The 17,889-nt window shown below is 41.8% G+C and overlaps 1 protein-coding gene across 1 annotated transcript in view; it reads left to right on the top strand.

The window, feature by feature from the left end:
• Positions 1–17,889, top strand: part of LIMS1 (LIM zinc finger domain containing 1) — a 162,439-nt gene that overhangs the window by 109,162 nt on the left and 35,388 nt on the right. The gene's annotated exons all lie outside the window — the stretch shown is intronic.

Below are 17,889 nucleotides of genomic sequence, written 5' to 3' on the forward strand. Positions count from 1 at the left end.
CCAGCACTGTATTAAGGGCTTGTGTGTGTGTGTACGCATGTGTATTTAACTTCTCATAATCCTGTAAGGGAGGAAGAAGGACTGGAGGCTGTAAAACGTGTTTATCTTTATATAACCAGTTTCTGTCCTTGATTCAAACAAGTTAGTGCTCAGAGTTCACTTGAGGTTGGAGTAGATCAACCTAGGATGTCAGTTTCCTTGCATGCCTGTTTTACAGTTTGCTGATCACTCCTTGGCCTCTCTTTTGGCTGAAAAACTATTTTTGTATTTTAGTTTTAGAAATATAGTTTACTAGACAATTAGGGTATAAAAGTGCAGCTTTGCCATTATTGTCTGTCTCATTATTCAATGGTTCTGTGAGAGCACATGTAGTGTTCTTAACAGTGAACACATCACACAATTGATAAGAAGCATTTTTTCTTTTTGGTACAGAGAGGAATCTATTTCCTAGGGTTGCTTTTTAAGGTAGTGGTGCTTTCTTGAATGTGTTTGAGTGTAATCCACGCGTACTTGTGTTGTGATGATTGCTTCCACAGGCACCCTTCTCGCCCCTCCTCGCCCCTGCTCTTCACCCTGCAGAGAGCAGAGAATGGACTCTCTGGGCCTCACCAGTTTCCTTTGCATCTCCAGCACCTGCCACAGTGCTTGGTGGCTGGTCACTTTAAGTATCTATTTCTTATTGAATGGGTAAAGGAATGCGAAACTTAACTGGCTTAAAGGCACCTCTTTTATTCTACATTAAACTCTTTACACTCTGACTACGTTTCTAGTCTTAATTATTACCTTATAATGTATGTACAGAATCAACTGAGAGACGCCTAAGAGGGATGCATCTACCAAAATATAGATCCCGATCATTTTGCTTTTCTCTTACAGTAGTTTTGGGAAGCTGATTTTCCAATGGGAAGTATGTTTGCCTCTTGTCATCTAAAATATTTCTATATACTTGAAGGGTGTATGTATGCTGAAATTAAAAGTAGCAGTGGTAATGTTTAAAAATTAGGTCTGTTAAAAGAATAGTAAAAAGAAGTGAAAACTCTCTGGGTAAAGATCGCTTTTCTGTTTTTCTTCACTGTGTGGAGATGTTTAGGAATGAACCTCAACTTTAACAGAATCTGTAAATTTGTTGCCAGTACACTTCAAGTTTTCTACATGATTTACTCTGACAATTAAATTATAAGATATTAATTATAATTTTTTTACTATTGGTTTTTAAAAAACAAATAGTAAACCTTGGAGTACCAGCTACAAATCACTTATAAAAATTTTGAAAAGCAGTTGGTAAAATTTGTGTTTTACCATATTACTTTGGATAGATGTGATTGAAATGAAACAGCACATTTATTTTATATTTTATGTATTAATACATCTTGGAAACATAGCAACTTACTATGTGTCTTTGTGACCTGATGATTATTCTGTGATTAAAACAAACTTTGAACTTAATATTCTCTCACAGAAAAAAAACCTACTATTAGAGATAATTATTATTAAATATGTTTCACATAAATATAAAACTCCGTAAGTTTTTTAAATGGTTGTATTTGTTTCCTAGGGCTAGGGCTGCCATAACTAAGTACCATAAACTGGGTAGCTACAGACAATAGAAATTTATTGTGTCACACAGTTCTGGACACTAGAAGTCAGAAATCGTGTCAGCAGGGCCATGCTTCCTCTGAAGTTTGAAGCGGGGAGATGCATTCCATGCTCATCTGGCTGCTGGCAGGGCCTCAGTGCTCTGTGTGCCTTGGCTGGGAGGTGCCTTCTCCAGCCTCTTGCTCTTCTGTCGTGTAGCCATCTTCCCCGTGTGCCTGTGTGCTCATGTGGCGTTCTTGCTGTGCATGCCTCACCTCCATGTCTCCTTTCCCCTTTTCGTAAAGACACCAGTGTATTGGATTAAGACCTCGTCTTAACTTGTATCTTAATTAAATCTGCAAAGACCCCGTTTTCTAATAAAATCACATTCACAGGAACCAGGGGTTAGGACTTCAACATATCTTTTTAGGGGACACAGTCCAGCCCACAACAGTGGTCTCTTTGTATAGTAATGTGTAAAGATTAAAGGTCATTCAAGTGTACAGCTTTTTGGAAACAGCTTTATTGAGGTTAAACTAATGAATCTCAACAAATGCACAATTTTGTTGTCTGATTTGATCAATCTTGACGTGTATATGCAGTGATACCATCATTATAATCCAGACAATGAGTGTATTCATCATCCCTAAAGTTTCTTCATGACCATTTGTAACCCTCCCTGTCCCTCCCCTCCATCCCCAGGCAGTGCGATTCACTTTTTGTTGCTGGATCACTTTGCATTTTGTAGTTTTATATAAATAGAATCATAATGTGTACTCTGTCTTGCTTTCGCTTTTTAAACTTAACATGATTATTTTGAAATTCATCCATGTTGGTGCATGTATCTATCAATGGTCTGTTCTACTTCATTGTTGAGTGATGGTCCATTCTGTGGATATACTGCATCTTGTTAACCAGTTACTTGTTGATATATTTTTTTTTTTTTTCCAGTTTTCAACTATTTCAAATAAAGCTGCTATGAACATTCATGTACAAGTCTTTGCACAGATATATGCTTTTGTTTTGGAATTGCTGGTTTGTTTGGTAGGTGTGTATTTAATTTTTTGAGAAATGGCTAAACTGTTTTTCAAAAAGGTTACGCCATTTTATATTCCCACCAACAGTGTGTAAGCATTCCCATTTGTACACATCTTCACCAACAGTTGGTATGATCAATTTCTTGTCTGTTGTAGCCATTCTGTGGATATCTCACTGTGATTTTAATTTGCATTTCTATAGTGATTCATGAAGTTAGTATCATTTCATGTACTCATTTGCAATCCATGTGTCATCTTTGGCAAAATTTCTGTTCAGATTTTTTACCCATCTTATATTTGCTATCTCTTGCAGTACTAAGTTGTAACAGTGCTTTACGTATTCTAGATACAAGTCCTTTCTCAGATATTTTGCAAATGTCTCTTCCCAGTCTGTGGCTTGCCTTTTGATTTTTATAAGTGTCTTTTGAAAAGCAAACGTTTTTTATTCTGATAGTTTATTGATTATTTTTTCTTTTATGGTTTATGCTTTTTGTGTCCTATTTAGGAAACTTTTCCCAAACCCATAGTCAGTAAGATTATTATTAAATATGTTTCATATAAATATAAACTCATTTTTTTAAGCCAGCTTAGCCTTTCATACCATTTATTGCCTTTCTTTTGACATGGTAAGTGCTTTTTCATTGAATCTTCACAATAATCCTGTGGGCTGTGACATATTTCCCTCTTTTCACATAGTAGGGAAGGGACTCAGAGACACAGGGTTGGTAATCTGGGTTGTTGGGATTTGGACCCAGAAGTGTCGTTTGTTCAGAGTGTCAGCTGTTACCCATGAGACTATATGGTGTCACTCAGGTTTTAGAGTAAGACTCGTTACATGGAAGTTCTGAGTACACTTGATCATATCTTAAAAGTTAAAAATTTACCATTGAACATAAAAGTAAAGATTATCTCCTGTGCTTGCTTGTGGCTAATAAGTGAAACAAAAATGGAATTTTTCTACCTCTTCTTTATAGACATTTGTCAGAGAAAATATGTAGGTTGAAAAAGCTAAAAATATTACATTTGTGTGCCATAATAAGTATATAAGTTAAAATTAAACATTACAAGAATATCCAGGTTTTTATCTTGTCTAAAATATTGTCCCAGCAGACAGAATGTGAGGGGGGAACCAGGTTGAGGTAGGAAGCTACAATTAAGCATTACGTGTAGAATGTTTACTTATGTTTGACAGTTTCTGCTGTGAACTTGACTTTTTAATTCACGTGTTGGGTTTGTTGGGACACACCTGAAATTCTGCTGTGTTTTGGCAAATTTCAGTATTTCCAGATGCTAGAAATATATTCTTTGTTTTATGGTAAAAATAATGGCAATAGTCTTTGAAGTATCAGAGATAAGTTGATGTTACAGGTATTTTAACACTGAGGTTTTAAGGGTATAGCACATTTAAAAGATCAAAAGTTTTCCTGGATCTGGAATTATTCTTTGTGTGGCAGTCAAAAAATACCTTCAGATAGGTTCAACTAGAAATAGTAGCTATTCAACACAAATTGTAGTTTTCGCTCTTCTTAATTTAATGTAATTTTATTTAAAGGATATATTGTTAGGCTGTGAGTTTTCTGGATTGATGTGTGAAATATACTTATGTAGCATATTTGGTTCAGTCTACACTTATTAAGGTCCTACTGTGTGCCAGGGAATTGGGAATATGACTTCAACACATTCGTTATCTGCTGACATGGAACTTAGCATGTAGTGGGAAAAACAGACACACAGATAAATAATTAAAACATATGGTATTGCTATAGGAATGGCCAGGATGATGTGAGAGCAGAGTGCATTAGTTAACCATTATTCTGTTGTGAGGCTGTCACATGGAAAAGGAACCAGAACACCCAACTGAGAATTTAAAAAGGGGGTCTTTATTAGCCGGCAGGCCACTGCTTCCCCAGATATTCTGGCAAGAAAGCAGCCCCGAGTCTAAGTTTAAGGGGCCTTTTACAGGCAAAAAGTCATAGTCACACAGGCAAAAAAAAAAAAAAAATCATATAGTCACATAAAGTTATCATTTTGTCACACACTAGGGGGTTTGTTGAGGCCTAGCGCAAGCTGGTTACAGAAGCCAAGATAAGCCAGTTAATCACTTACGGAAAGCAAGAACTTCCCCAAGGGCAGTTTCCTCCCTAGGTTGTCTGGATATATCCGGATACAGCTCTTATAGTTTTATCAGCCAGGAACAGTGTAGGTGGGAAACAGCAAAGGCAGGCAGAATTTAAAATTTTTCTAAGTACAGGATAATTTATAACTTCTAACTTCTACTAGGGGTGCTGGAGGAGGTTTTCAAACAAAAACACTTTTCAAACAGTAAAAATGACATAAGCTAAATCAATCTACTATGTCACAATTCCATAACAAATTACCCCAAAACTTAGTGGCTACAGAGGTTGGCAAGCCTTTTTGGTAAAGGACCAGATAGTAGATATTTTAGTCTTGCAGGCCATATAACCTGTGTCACAGATACTCAACTCTGCTGTTGTTGTGTAGTGCAGCTATAAATGAATGGGTATAGCTGTGTGTGTTCCAATAAAACTTTATTTACAGAAACAGGCAGTAAGCCAGATTTGGGTTGTGGGTACTGATTTTTGCTGACTGCAGGCTTAAAACAACGTTTATCATCTCACAGTTTCTGTGGGCTAAGAATCCAGATACAGCTTGGTTGGGTGCCTCTGGGTTCACGGTCTTTAATGAGGTTGCTGTTGAGCTTTCAGTCACATCGTGGTCATCCCAAGGCACAAATGGAGTGAGTGACCTGAGAGAGACCAGTGTGGAAGCTACAGTCTTCTTGTAGCCTCATCTCAGAAATGACCTCTTATCACCTTTGCTGTGTTGTCTTCATTGGAAGTCTGTCAGTAAGTCCTGCCCACACTCAAGAGGAGGGGATTATGCAAAGGTGTCAGTGCCAGGAGGCAGGTCTTGCGGTGTCTTAGTGGCTGTCCACCACACAGGTGTGGACGTGTAATCGAACTTGCCTGGGGATCCTGGAAGAGGTGAAGTCGGGGTACTTCAAGACCACTAATATACCCTGCGTGCAGAATAAGAGCCTCACTGAGGGGTGTCAGCTGTCTGCTTCTTACTTGCTCCCTGTGTTTGTCTGTTCAGAATCTGTGTTTATATCTCAGTAATCGCTATCTTAGAAGGTCGGCGGGCACCTTCATGAGTTAATATAGTGCCGCATACTTCCCATGTTTCTTTTTCCATCCGGCTGTATTCCTCCCTGAGTCCAATTTCCATTTCTCACTTTACTGTTGGGCTTCAGTAAACATGTGTTGAGTAAAAACAGAGAGAATCCAGGAAAGAAACTAACAAATGTAGATCTGTGACCCTAGCCCTGTTAGGTACTTTCACATGACCTCCCTTTACCCAGGTGGTGGAGAGATGAGACTGTGCTCCCAGCCTCATCTGTTTGTCATGCACCCCCTGCCCTCCGCAGCACCATGTGCCTCTCCGGTATCACAGGACCCAGCTAGCTCATGTCACTGCTAGCTGTATGCATGTCTCAGTTCCTTTGCTACCAGGTAAGATGTCTGAAGGCAAAGCTGTGCATTGATCATTCATGTGGGTTGTTGTGGGAGTTTTTCCACCCATTTTTCTTTCACAGTGGCACCTATGTAGTAGATACTCAGTGAAAATTTGTTGAGTTGCACGAATAAATGAAAACCACGATAGCTTGTTGTCATCCTTACTCTTCTCATACTCCCTTGTCAGCATGGCCCAGTTAGCCCCTGTGGTCACACATCACTGATCCATTAGATTGTTGTCCTCTGACAGCAGCCTTGGTCCAGCATTCCTTTCATGCATGTGTGGTTGTGACTCTCCCTTACCCTCTCATCTCTGAAATCAGGACCCTGCCTCTTCTGACTGTGGCTCACATCCTGCACTCTGCATGGCCAGCTGATCCAGGCTGTTGTCATCCCCTGGGACCTGCCCCTCGACCAATTTCCAATCCACAGCCCTTCACACTCTGACTTCTGGATGAATAAATTATGTAAGATAGGTTTCTCTTCTACAGCTTCGGTGTCTTCCTGGTTACTGCCGGGCAGTCTTCTTCTTTGATTGGCTTTTGTCATCATGCTCATTATGGTAGCTATTTGAAACTCTCCCATCAGCTGTTTTCTTAACCACGTTCTACTCTCCTGCCTGCAGCTTCCTTCCTGCTTTCCTGAACCCTTTAGAGCTGGATGATATAAGATTTCTCTCTGGCCACCTTATTTCTGTTTAAATATTTATTTTGGGATAATTTTAGGTTTACAAAAAAGTTACAAAGATAGTACGGTTGTACCTCTCTTTTATTTCAATTTGACTGCCTTTGTTTTTGGCTCCAATGGATTCCCTCTGTCTCTGAGGTTTACCCTCCACCTGCCTGCCTTCCAGATGAGATCTTGTCTTGACTCTAAAGGGACGGTTCCAGTGTCTAACTCCTCCTTCTTCAGCATCTTTGATCTCTTCCTGTTTCCCTCCATTTGGACAGAATGTCCCAGAAACACTGTAACTTTAGTCTCTGTTACCTAACCCTACATTTTTCTTTTTTTTTAATTGAAATGTATTGATAATACGTATTTGTAGGGTACAGAGTTGAATATCAATACATGTATATAATGCATAATGATCAAATTAGTGTAATTAGCACATTCATCATTACAAAACTTAATCATTTCTTTGTGATGAAGACATTGTCTCCTCTGTTCTAGCCATTTGATAACATGCAGTAAATTACTGTTAATTGTAGATGCCTAGCTTGACTGTATACCCATAGAACTTTTTTCCTACCTAGCTGTTTTGTGTTCACTAACCAGCCTTTTGCTATCCCCCTTCACCTCCCCCTTTCCCACCTCTAGTAACCACAGTTCAGCTCTCTCCTTCTGAAAGTTCAACTTATTATTTCCTTCCTTCCTTCCTTCCTTCCTTCCTTCCTTCCTTCCTTCCTTCCTTCCTTCCTTCCTTCCTTCCTTCCTTCCTCCCTCCCTCCCTCCCTCCCCCCCTCCCTCCCCCCCCCTCGCTCTCGCTCTCCTTCCCTCATGAGTGAGGACCTGTGGTATTTCTCTTTCTTTGCCTGGCCTATTTCACTTAACATGGTTTTCTCCAAGCTCATCCATCTAACCTACATTCTCAGTCCTCGAAATTCGGCTTCTGACCCCATTGCCCCTCACTGCCCCTCACTGCCCTGCATTGTTTTATCAGTCCTGGTTCTCAGTGGGGAGCAGCAGCAACAGACTCTGGCTAACTTAAAAAGTCATTTTATTGGAAAGATTTCACATTGCTCACAGAGTCTACAAAAATGGGAAGCTTGAAGAACCAGGCTCAGAATGGGCAGGAGCTGGGGAGATCAGAAAGCAGACACTGTAGCCAAGGCTTCACGCTGGGAGAGGGTGGGCAGGGGCCACTGCTGGAGTTTACGTTGTCACATGTGAGAGTGTGGGGTTGCAAGCCCAGGTCAGATGCTAACATTCCACTGCAGGTGGCAGGGAGAGGGAGGCCCACCTTCCTGACCCAGGGTCTCACTGAAACTCAGGTTACATTTCCTTTACTTCACCTTGGAATCTGATAGCAGTAGTACTTCCTTTTTAAAACTTTCTTCTCCCTTCATCTCCCCAGCACTGCCTTTTCTTAGTTTTCCTACTAGTTACTACTTCTTTTTAGTTTCTTCTTTGTATCCTCTGCAGTATTTCCCATGGTCTTCAGTGTGTATGGCTTCAGATACCATCTATGTGAAGGTAACTATCATATCCAGGCTAGGAGTCATTTCTACCTCTCATCTAGTGACTAGTACAGTTTAAACTAGTAGATGTTCAGTTAGTATTTATGAACGAATAAGTGAATGAAATGAACTATGAAAGCAATTTATTGGATCACTTATTGAATAGGCAGTGAAATCAGAATGGAGTATTTGGATTTTTCTTTCCAAACTAAACTTATAGCCTTCTGAAGATAATAGATTGTAGTAGCATAAATAGGGATTTTAAAAACAAGATTGTGGTTATACCTCCTTCCAAGTCCCCCCCCACCCCCCTAGTAAAGGCCATGTTACTTAGTTGAAATAGTGCAGACTATGTTTTGGTATATTTTACAATGTGGAGGGAAATTTCAGTGCATTTGTTTTTGAAGATAAATATGACAGTAATTAGTTTTATCAAGTTTTGGTTTTTTTTTAAAGGAATGCTTTTTGATCATATGTGCTTAAAGCACTGTTAATAGGTTTGGTGGCCATGATAACCAACTCTTCAATTCAGCAGAAACTTACTGCTATCACCTTTGTACGTCTCTATTGCCATGTGCTGTTGTACCTATTTAAAGGAAGGCATTGTTGAATGGTATTGAGATGAAATGGCTACATTTTAACATCAGAGTTTTATTTTTATATATATAATATATAAATATATTAAATATATAAAATGTAAAATATATATACAAAAATATATAAAATATATTTAAAATATAATATATATAATATATAAAATATACATATATGTTTATATATATAAAGAGAGGAGACAGAGACTGAGATGGATTGATTCAACCACCAGTGAGTTAACTTTCTCTCATAATAGAAATAGCTAAATAAGGCTGGCCCGTGGCTCACTCGGTAGAGTGTGGTGCTGATATCACCAAGGCCACGGGTTCAGATCCTATATAGGGATGGCCGGTTTTCTCACTGGCTGAGTGTGGTACTGACAACACCAAGCCAAGGGTTGAGATCCCCTTACCGGTCATCTTTAAAAAAAAAAAAACAGAAATAGCTAAATAACAGATCATTTCAGAAAACAATCAACTTTTTTAGGGCTTCTGATTATGACAGAACAGACCCAAAAATACAAGTATGAGTTATGTAACAAGATTTCCATTTGAGAATCTCAGAAAAAGAGTAAGTAGTTACTCTTGACATTTCATCTTTTCATGACTTGCGTGAGCTTGTTTAGCATTTTAGGAAGTGAAACTGTGAGGATGGGCCTCTTCGAACCTCAGTTTCCTCCATATGTAAAAAAGAGTGTGTTGTCTAGTCAGAAGCGTTTAAGAGTTGTTTTTTTCCTGACGGGATTTCCCTGGAGACTGTGGTGTGTGATGCAAAAGTAGTGATGCCCTGTGGTTGTGGCGTGCGGAGGGAGTGCTGTGTGGCAGACTCTGGACTCTGGTCCTGATCACCTCCCTTCATGCTCCCTTTGTCGGTCCTTTGTCCTTCTACAGTTGTGTTTATAAGAGGATTAGAGTGGCATGTGGGGGGGTCCTTGTCTTGCAGTTATCTTACATCATTTAAGTAATTAAGTGTTAATAGGCACACATACATGTGTGAAAAAAAATGAAATAATCTCGCTCAGCTCCATGGTGTTTGTTTCCCTTCCCAGCCTTTTCTCTTGACTCTTTCTTGCACACTGTTCTTTAGAAATAGTTTTTCTTGGAGGTTTGTGGTGAGGTGAGGCTCCAGGGGGAGGAGGAGGGAGTGAGGTCCTTAAGGCTCCTGCTGAACGGGTGAGGCAGGGAGCGAGCTGAGCAGACTCATGTTAAGTTGGTCGAGTGGAGTCACTGGCCTGTGCTAAGTCAGGCTCTCCTGCTGCTGGGATATCTGTAGAAGGGAAGGGAAGGAATGACTGGGGCTCGTCTGTGCTCTCTTTTTTAGCAGCTGCCCGCTGTCACACAGTGGTCATTTTTCAGTGACTTCATGTTAATTCAGCACACCTACTCTTCAACTTAATTTTTATGTTTATGGAGATTGAGAGAGAGGTAGATGATCAGAAAACAGATAATGAGGTGATGTGTCATCTTTAAAAAGCTTGTTTTATAACAGATTGTTCGCACTATTATTGTGTTACATTTTAGATTTTGTGTGATCCTCCCCCCCCCCCCCAAAACACGGTTGAGCTGATGTAGGACTCAGTGTGTGCCTGAGGCAAGTCTTAAAGGCCTCCGGGGCTGGCTTTCAGGCCTCCTCAAAGCTGTGGTTTCTGACCATGCCTCTGAGAGATGCCAGGCACGTCAGTGTTAAGCAGCACCCGTCATCCTTTTTACCACCAATATTCTGAAATCGAGGGACTGTTTAGAAAGCAGGCTGCTGCTTAATCATATTAAGGGGGTAATATGGCAGGAAGAGGAAACAGAGGAATGGCCATGACAAGAAAACATGCAGCCCTCACCGCTGAGCAGCAGCAGAATGCATCAGGATCTGTACAGCGTGAAGTGAGGCTCGCAGCGCTATTCACACTCCGCATAGTCTTTGAGAGGAGGGAGGGCTCACTAAAGATCTCGGGCTCCTATATTCTCTTGTTTCTTGAGGACTAAGATGGAGTGTGTTTCCCTGTTTGCATCTTTACTAGGGTAACACCAATGTGAAAACATTACAGGAACCCCGAACATGCCATTGGTACCAGAGAGGGCTGTCAGGAAGGGTCTGTACTCTGGTGGAGCGGGGCTGCCATATCCTTTGGCCTTGGGTTGAACAATGATGTATCCATTTGTGGCCTCTGCCTTGGAGAAACAAAGAGTGAGACAGACTGACCTGGATTCCTATTCAGCTGACCATTTTGTTATGCTATACCTTTACTTGATATCCCACTCCTCTATCCTTTCCTAGTTTTGAATGCAAATACAAAAGTTTTAAGTTGCTAAGTAGGACATGTGCTTCATTGGATAAAGGGCCCAAAAGGTCCAAGAACCTTCAGCTACAGAGTCCTGACATAGGCCACCTTTGTCGGTCTGGTTCCAATCAAAAGAGAAAATCCACCCAGTAATTTGAACGGAAAAGATTTAATATGAAGATAGAAGGAATTATTTAACTCTAACAGGGTATTGGAGTAATAAGGGATTAGCTAGTAAAAAGAAGAGAAAAAGCTGAGAGTATAGGAATAGCTGTTATAAGGAGCAGCCACGATCCCTGGGCTGAGAAGGAGAGCCCAAGAAGGAGCCTGCCCTCTGTGCCCAAGGACACACCGCCAGGGCTCACAGAATGGCAGAGGTGTCACTGGCGCAGCTTGCTGGAAATTCTCCCTGAAGAGTGCAGGGGAAGGCTGTTCAAGGTGAGGTAACTTACCTGAGGCACCCCCTAAAGAACTGCCAAGGGGGTGGGTGCTGCTGGCTGCCATGCCCCGCGGGAGCTGGACATTAGAGAAGTCCTTGAGGAACCTGGTGCCGCAGAATGTCCTGCAGGCCAAGAGCGTCCTCTTGCACAGCAAGCCCCTTCCTCCTGTGTTTCTCCAGTGCCCTCTGCTGACAAAGCATTGGCGCTGCTTACCAGGAAGGACCCGCAGAGGCGGCAGTGACTCCACAGCCAGCCCCAGTAGTCCAGTGACACTCCCTAAAGAAAATGAACAGGTGTCTGAGAGCATAACTACCGCAATTTTATACATTATCGCTAGATTTATAGAATACTTCTTCTTGAGAAGAGCTAAGGAATTGACCAAAGAGCTTCCTATTTAACCCTCTGAACTGCTTTCAGAGAGGATCGTGAGCTCTGTAGGGAGAGAGAGGGGCTGAGGGCAGGAAGAGCATCCAGAAATTCCTGGGAGAATCCGCGGCCCCCGTGTGCGCTGGGCGTCATCACACTGGCATCAGCTGGTGGTGGACAGGCTTTCTGGAACCTTATATCATTTCTACATCTTTTTTCATTGCACATATGATAAAATTTAAGTCATGGTAGCTAAAATAATTCTTGCCTTTCTGTATACACTTTACAAAATCTGAAGTTAATGAAAGAAAAAAAAACTTTTTAAAGTTAGCAAATATATGTATATCTCTCTCTCTCTCTTCAGTTCCTTTGCTTGATCCTGGCCGATATTTTCAAATGCTTTTTAATGCAGTAAAATACACATAAAAACATGTTCTGTGTCAAAAAGAAAATAGCTGGCAGTGAAAGATATGTAGATTTGAATTTGAAAGGTTTAATTGTTTTTACTGACTTGAATAAAATGTTTCTTCTGTGTCCTTCCATACTGAAATTCTCATGGTTTTGTATTACCTTATCATTGAGGAAAGTAGACCTCACATTAAGCTTAGTCACAAAATAAAAACTCCTGCTGGCTTCCTCTATGCAGCTGAAGGTCAGTGCTCAATGAGATAGCCCCGGCTGAGTCAGAACTAAAATAAGAATGTAATTTAGAGCCAGAAAGTCTGGTGCTGATGGCCACCAAAGCCATATGAGGAACTCCTGGCTGCACTGGAGGCACTCGCCTGGTAATCTGGGCATTCTTTTAAATCAGCACTCTTACTAAAAATACTGTTGTTCCATATTCGAAATATAACGTTTCCTCACATTTGTCTATTTTGGTCAGGACACAATATTATCTTTTTAAGGAGATGTTTAGGGGTGAGAATATGTTAGCGGGTCACAGTAAGAACAAAAGGGAGAAATGGTTTGAACCATGAAGGAACCACTACAGAGACATTTTCTACTGAAAGTGTTTAAAAAGTGGAGAAAAAATCACCTAACCCCGTGAGAGAGATTTTAAAGAATTTTTTAATTGACCAAACACTCTTGTTTATTTGAGTGACCACGGGGTTCCAGTGAGAGAGTATTTGTGATAGCGTGCATAGATTTCAGACTGCGGCGGTTCTAGTTGAGTGAGCTCTCTTTACTGAGGAGAGAAAGTTGTGCTGAAGAAGGTGAGCTGGACAGAGCCTTCTGGGCATGGGGAAGGAGCAGCCCCTGTGCTTGCCCTGGCCAGATGCCCTTCCCAGTCCTGTTGTCTGGCGACATCACACAAGTCATCCATTTGGATTAATTACTTACTGAGGGTGCTTGGTGCTTCTGTAGAGGTTTTTACTTTCAGTAGCTCATGGTATTCTTGAGGAGATGAAGAGCCCCTTTATAGTACAGAACACAATACTAAATCTTACTAAAATCTTGCCCGTTTACTGTATGGGATGTACAGCAAGTGCTGTAGTCACTTAACAGATCAGTAAGGGCTGGACTCTCAAAGCAGGCTTCTCACAGAAGATCTGGAGTAGGCTTTTAGGGACTGGGCAGGTTTCAGATGGGCAGAAAGTGCAGGAGAAAAGTCACTTTAGTATTCATCCAAAGAATTTTCTGCCCTTTTAGATAAATGTTGGTCATTGCTATTAAATATAATTCTAAACAGCCACCTTACAATAGCCCATTTTCCTTTAAAGTCAAATACATGTACATGTATTTAAAAAAGATTAGAGATCAAAATGTTAAAGTGCTGTCTCTGTGTGGCAGGAATATGAGTGAGTCTTCTCTGCCTTTTACACATTTTCTGTAATAAGCTATATTACTGTTGGGCTGATGGAGGTGGGCAAATTAAACTTAACCAAAACAAGCAGCACAGTGCTGTGATCCTGTCCCAGAGTGCTCACAGGTCCACACACGCAGGCTTACGGAAACTGAGGCTGCCCATGGCTGAAATCACTTATTAGTGTCCTGCTATTGGTAACTGTGCCTTCTGGTGCACATTCTCCCGGTTTCCCTGTCTCATATTTCCTCTCTCTCTGACAGGCTTCCTGTGTGATAAGAATGTCTTCATGATCGTGGAGACAGGATGGCTAGTTGCAGGCAGCAAGTCAGCTCTGTGTGTGTGCATGGGGAGGGGTCTTGTCAGAAGTCCTGAGCGTTGTTGCTTTTCCTCTGCATTTGATTCAGAATGTCTCTGGGTAAAGTAGACCTGTTAATCTCAGAGAGTGTCATGGAGATAGGGGAGAGTGGTGTGACAAGCTTTATTTTGGTCCCTTTCCTCCACCTTCCCCAGGCTCCATATCCTTTACACAGCAAAGTCCTTTGTGGGTGAGCATTTGTTGGTTGAGCTAAGTAGCCTGTCAATACTTCTTAAATTGGTTAAGATTGAGTCATTGAACTATTTATTTGGAGCAATTTGTGCCTATTGTGGGCACAGTATTTCTGGTGCTGTGGAGTACTTTCAGGACCTGCTGTGGACACTGAAGTGGAGTGCAGAGATGGACCTGCCTGTCCTGTCCCTTGGTGTACCCTGCTTGTGGCTCCTGGGTGGCCACTCTCCTCTGGGGAGTAAAACCAGGACAGTTTTCCTTCAAACACTAGAAGAGGAATTTTTCCTCACCTTCTTTCGTTAGCAACCAGCCCCATCCAGAGACCATCCAGGAGCCCTCAGACCCCAGTCCTCTCATCAGCTTACAAAGGACACTTTTCACTTCAGAGATTCCAAGAGTTTGAAGAGCTGTGTGTCAGGACAGAGACCAGATATAGACAAGCTGGGCACTATTTCATATTATCTTTCTATTGTTTTTCCATGAACGTTTTGAAGTACCCTCATTTTTTTGTTGTTGTTGTAAATCACAACATCACAGGCAGTTTCTTTAAAAACCAAGCATGTACTTTCCATACAACCAAGCAGTTTCCCTCTTGGACATTGATCCCAGAGAAATGAGGACTTGTATTCATTCACACAGCACCTTCTACACAGCTTTGTTCACAATAGCCAAAAACTGGAAAGTGCTTACATGTTCTTCAGTGGGTGAAGGGTTAAACAAACTATACATTCATACCATGGAACAGTAGTCAGCAATAAAAATGAACAAACTATGGGTATATAGTCAAGCTTCAATTAATGATGAGGAAATGTGTCCTCAGGTGATTTTGTAAGTGTGTGAACATCACAGAGTGCATGTACCCAATCCTATATGGTGCAGCCTGCTGCACACCTGGACTACGTAGTGTAGCCTGTGGCTCCCAGGCTGCAAACTTATACAGCATGTTACCGTATTGAATACCATAGGCAACAGCAACACAGTGGTGTTTGTGTACATAAACATTTTTAAACACAGAAAAGGTACAGTAAAAATACAGTATTGTAATCTTTTGGGACCACTGTCGTATATGCGGTCCATCCCTGACCGAAACATAGTTATGTGGCACATGACTGCATATAGTAGCTTGGATGGATCTCAGGGGATTTATGCTGAGTGAAAAAAGCCAATCTTAAGACATCATATCCTACATGATTCTGTCTATCTAACATTCTTCAAATGACAGAATTATATTGATGAAGAACAGATTAGTGGTTGCCAGAGGTTAGGGATGGTGGGGTAAGGGAAAGCGTGTGTGACTATAGGGATGACGTGAAAGAGGTCTCTGTGGAGATGGGATAGTCCTGTTTCTTCATAGGGATGGTGGTTACAGGAGTCTACAAATGTGACTTAGACCTGTAGGCAGACTTTGTGCCAAGGTCAGACTCTGGCTACTTTGGCTGTGGACACTGGGGACGCTGTGTGGAGGAGCACTCTGGGCAGCAGGCACGCGTAGCCCCCACCTCCTGCCGTGCCACCCCCACTCGGTGCAGCGTGCTTCTGGCCTCAGTGTCGGCCTGCCTCAGTCTGTCTCTTTCTCCTTCCTGGAATCTCTGTTTCACATGGCCATTGTAAAAAAGAAATCTAAAAACTAGGAAATGTAGATAAATAGAAGGGAAAAACTTCAAACTCTGAGGTGTGTGTATTAGACTATTTCTGTTGCTTATAACAAAATACGTGGAACAAGGTGATTTATAAGAAAAATAAAATTTATTACTTACAGTTTCAGAGGCTCGGAAGTCCAAAGTCCAGGGAACACATCTAGTGAGGGTCTTGGTGGCAATGACAGTGACCCAGGGGTCTCACAATACAAGACAGTGGAAGGAGAGGGCGGAGGGAGGGGGGGGGAGAGAGAGAGAGAGAGAGAGGAGGGAAGGGGAAGGGGGGGAGGAGAGGAGATGGAGACAGAGTCTCCTCTTCTTTTAAAGCCCTCAGAACCATGCCTCTGACCACCATTTTTAATCCATTCACTACTGCATGGTCCTATAATCCAGTCACCTCTTCAAGGCCCCACCTTTCAATTACCATAATAGGATTTCTCACCCTCAGCAGTTACAGTGGGGGCTAAGTTTGTAATACTTAAAGCTTGGGGGACACAATTCAAGCTTCAGGGAGTTTGGGGGGACATAATTCAATCCACTACAGTATGTCCTTGCTATTTAAAAATGGCAATTCCCTTGTTCCTCAGCTGTATGCTTTGGACCTTGGCAGGATCCATAGTCCACAGTCTTTGTTTTTCTGACCCATACTCTGACATCTTTAGGGTTCATAGTGGGAAGACTTGGTCTGATTTTTCTGCTTCTAGTCCCATTTTGTATCACTGTCTAATCTTTTCTAGGTAACTTACTTGCTTCCCAGTAATTGTGTTTAACCATTTTCTCACATAGGGTTAACATTCTAGAATCAGACTACCTAGGTTTAGATCTTGACTCCACCACCTATTTACTAGTTATCCAATCTCTTTTTGCCTCAATTTCCTCATCTGCGAATAATACCTGCCTCCTGGGGATGTGGTGGATAGGAAGCACTTACTAACTTTTAGGTATCATTACTTATAGATACTGCTCCAGAGTCTCCACTGCGTCTTGTCTGCTGCTGGTTTCGCGGCTCTCTGGTCTCTCCTGTGACCTGCTCTGTCCATCAGCATGCCTTGTGCCTGTGCTGTAGGTTTTGTTTCACAAGTTCCATCTTTCTCTTGGCTTTGGTGGGATGGCACACTGTGCTGGAGGACTGAGACCTGAAAAAGATTCAGCCCTTTTGTTGCCCCTGGTGCTACATCAGCACCGTTGTCAGTGCTAACACAACTACACCAAGAACTGAATACAACAAGAACACCAGAGTGTGTAATGACTTTCTTAGTCATGATAAAGACCAGGAAACATTGGCTCACCTAAGTTATAGGATTAGCTGCCGTCAAAGAAAGCGTTGTAATTAAACTCCAGCTCTTTCCTATTTCCAGTTGTGTCCATTCGTTGAAGCCATTGTTGGACTCTTGCTGAGTACCAGGAGTGAAGATAATAAAAGTCAGACACAGCTGCTACTTTCAGGGGCTTAGGACTTCTGGGCAAAGGCAGCCTTAGGGCACAGCTGGCAGTCAGGCCCTGGAATGTGGGAGCCCAGATCAGGGAAGGGTTCAGATGCCCCCAGAGTGTGCCAGCAGCATCAGCCTCACTGGGGAGCTTGTTAGTGGGTGTTTTACAAGCTCTCCAAAAGATTCTTATGCCTACCAAAGTTGAGAAGCATAGCGCTGGTATGGAAGCCTGGTGACAAATACTCAGGGCACATGGATATTTCTTTCTCCTGAAGGCCTGCAAAGCAGCCCCGTATTCCTGTAGTCGTGTGTATGGCCACAGTCCACCAGGAAGGCTGCTCTGACAAAGACTGTGTCACTACTTTGTGGAATATTTTCTAGAACTTGCAAAAAGCCTCAGTAAATCCGGTCTGCTGACTGAGTGCTATGCTGCTGAGCTCTTAACATGAAGCACCAGTAGCGTCCCTG

This window comes from Cynocephalus volans, chromosome 2 (assembly GCF_027409185.1).
Source record: "Cynocephalus volans isolate mCynVol1 chromosome 2, mCynVol1.pri, whole genome shotgun sequence".
Lineage (NCBI taxonomy): Eukaryota > Metazoa > Chordata > Mammalia > Dermoptera > Cynocephalidae > Cynocephalus > Cynocephalus volans.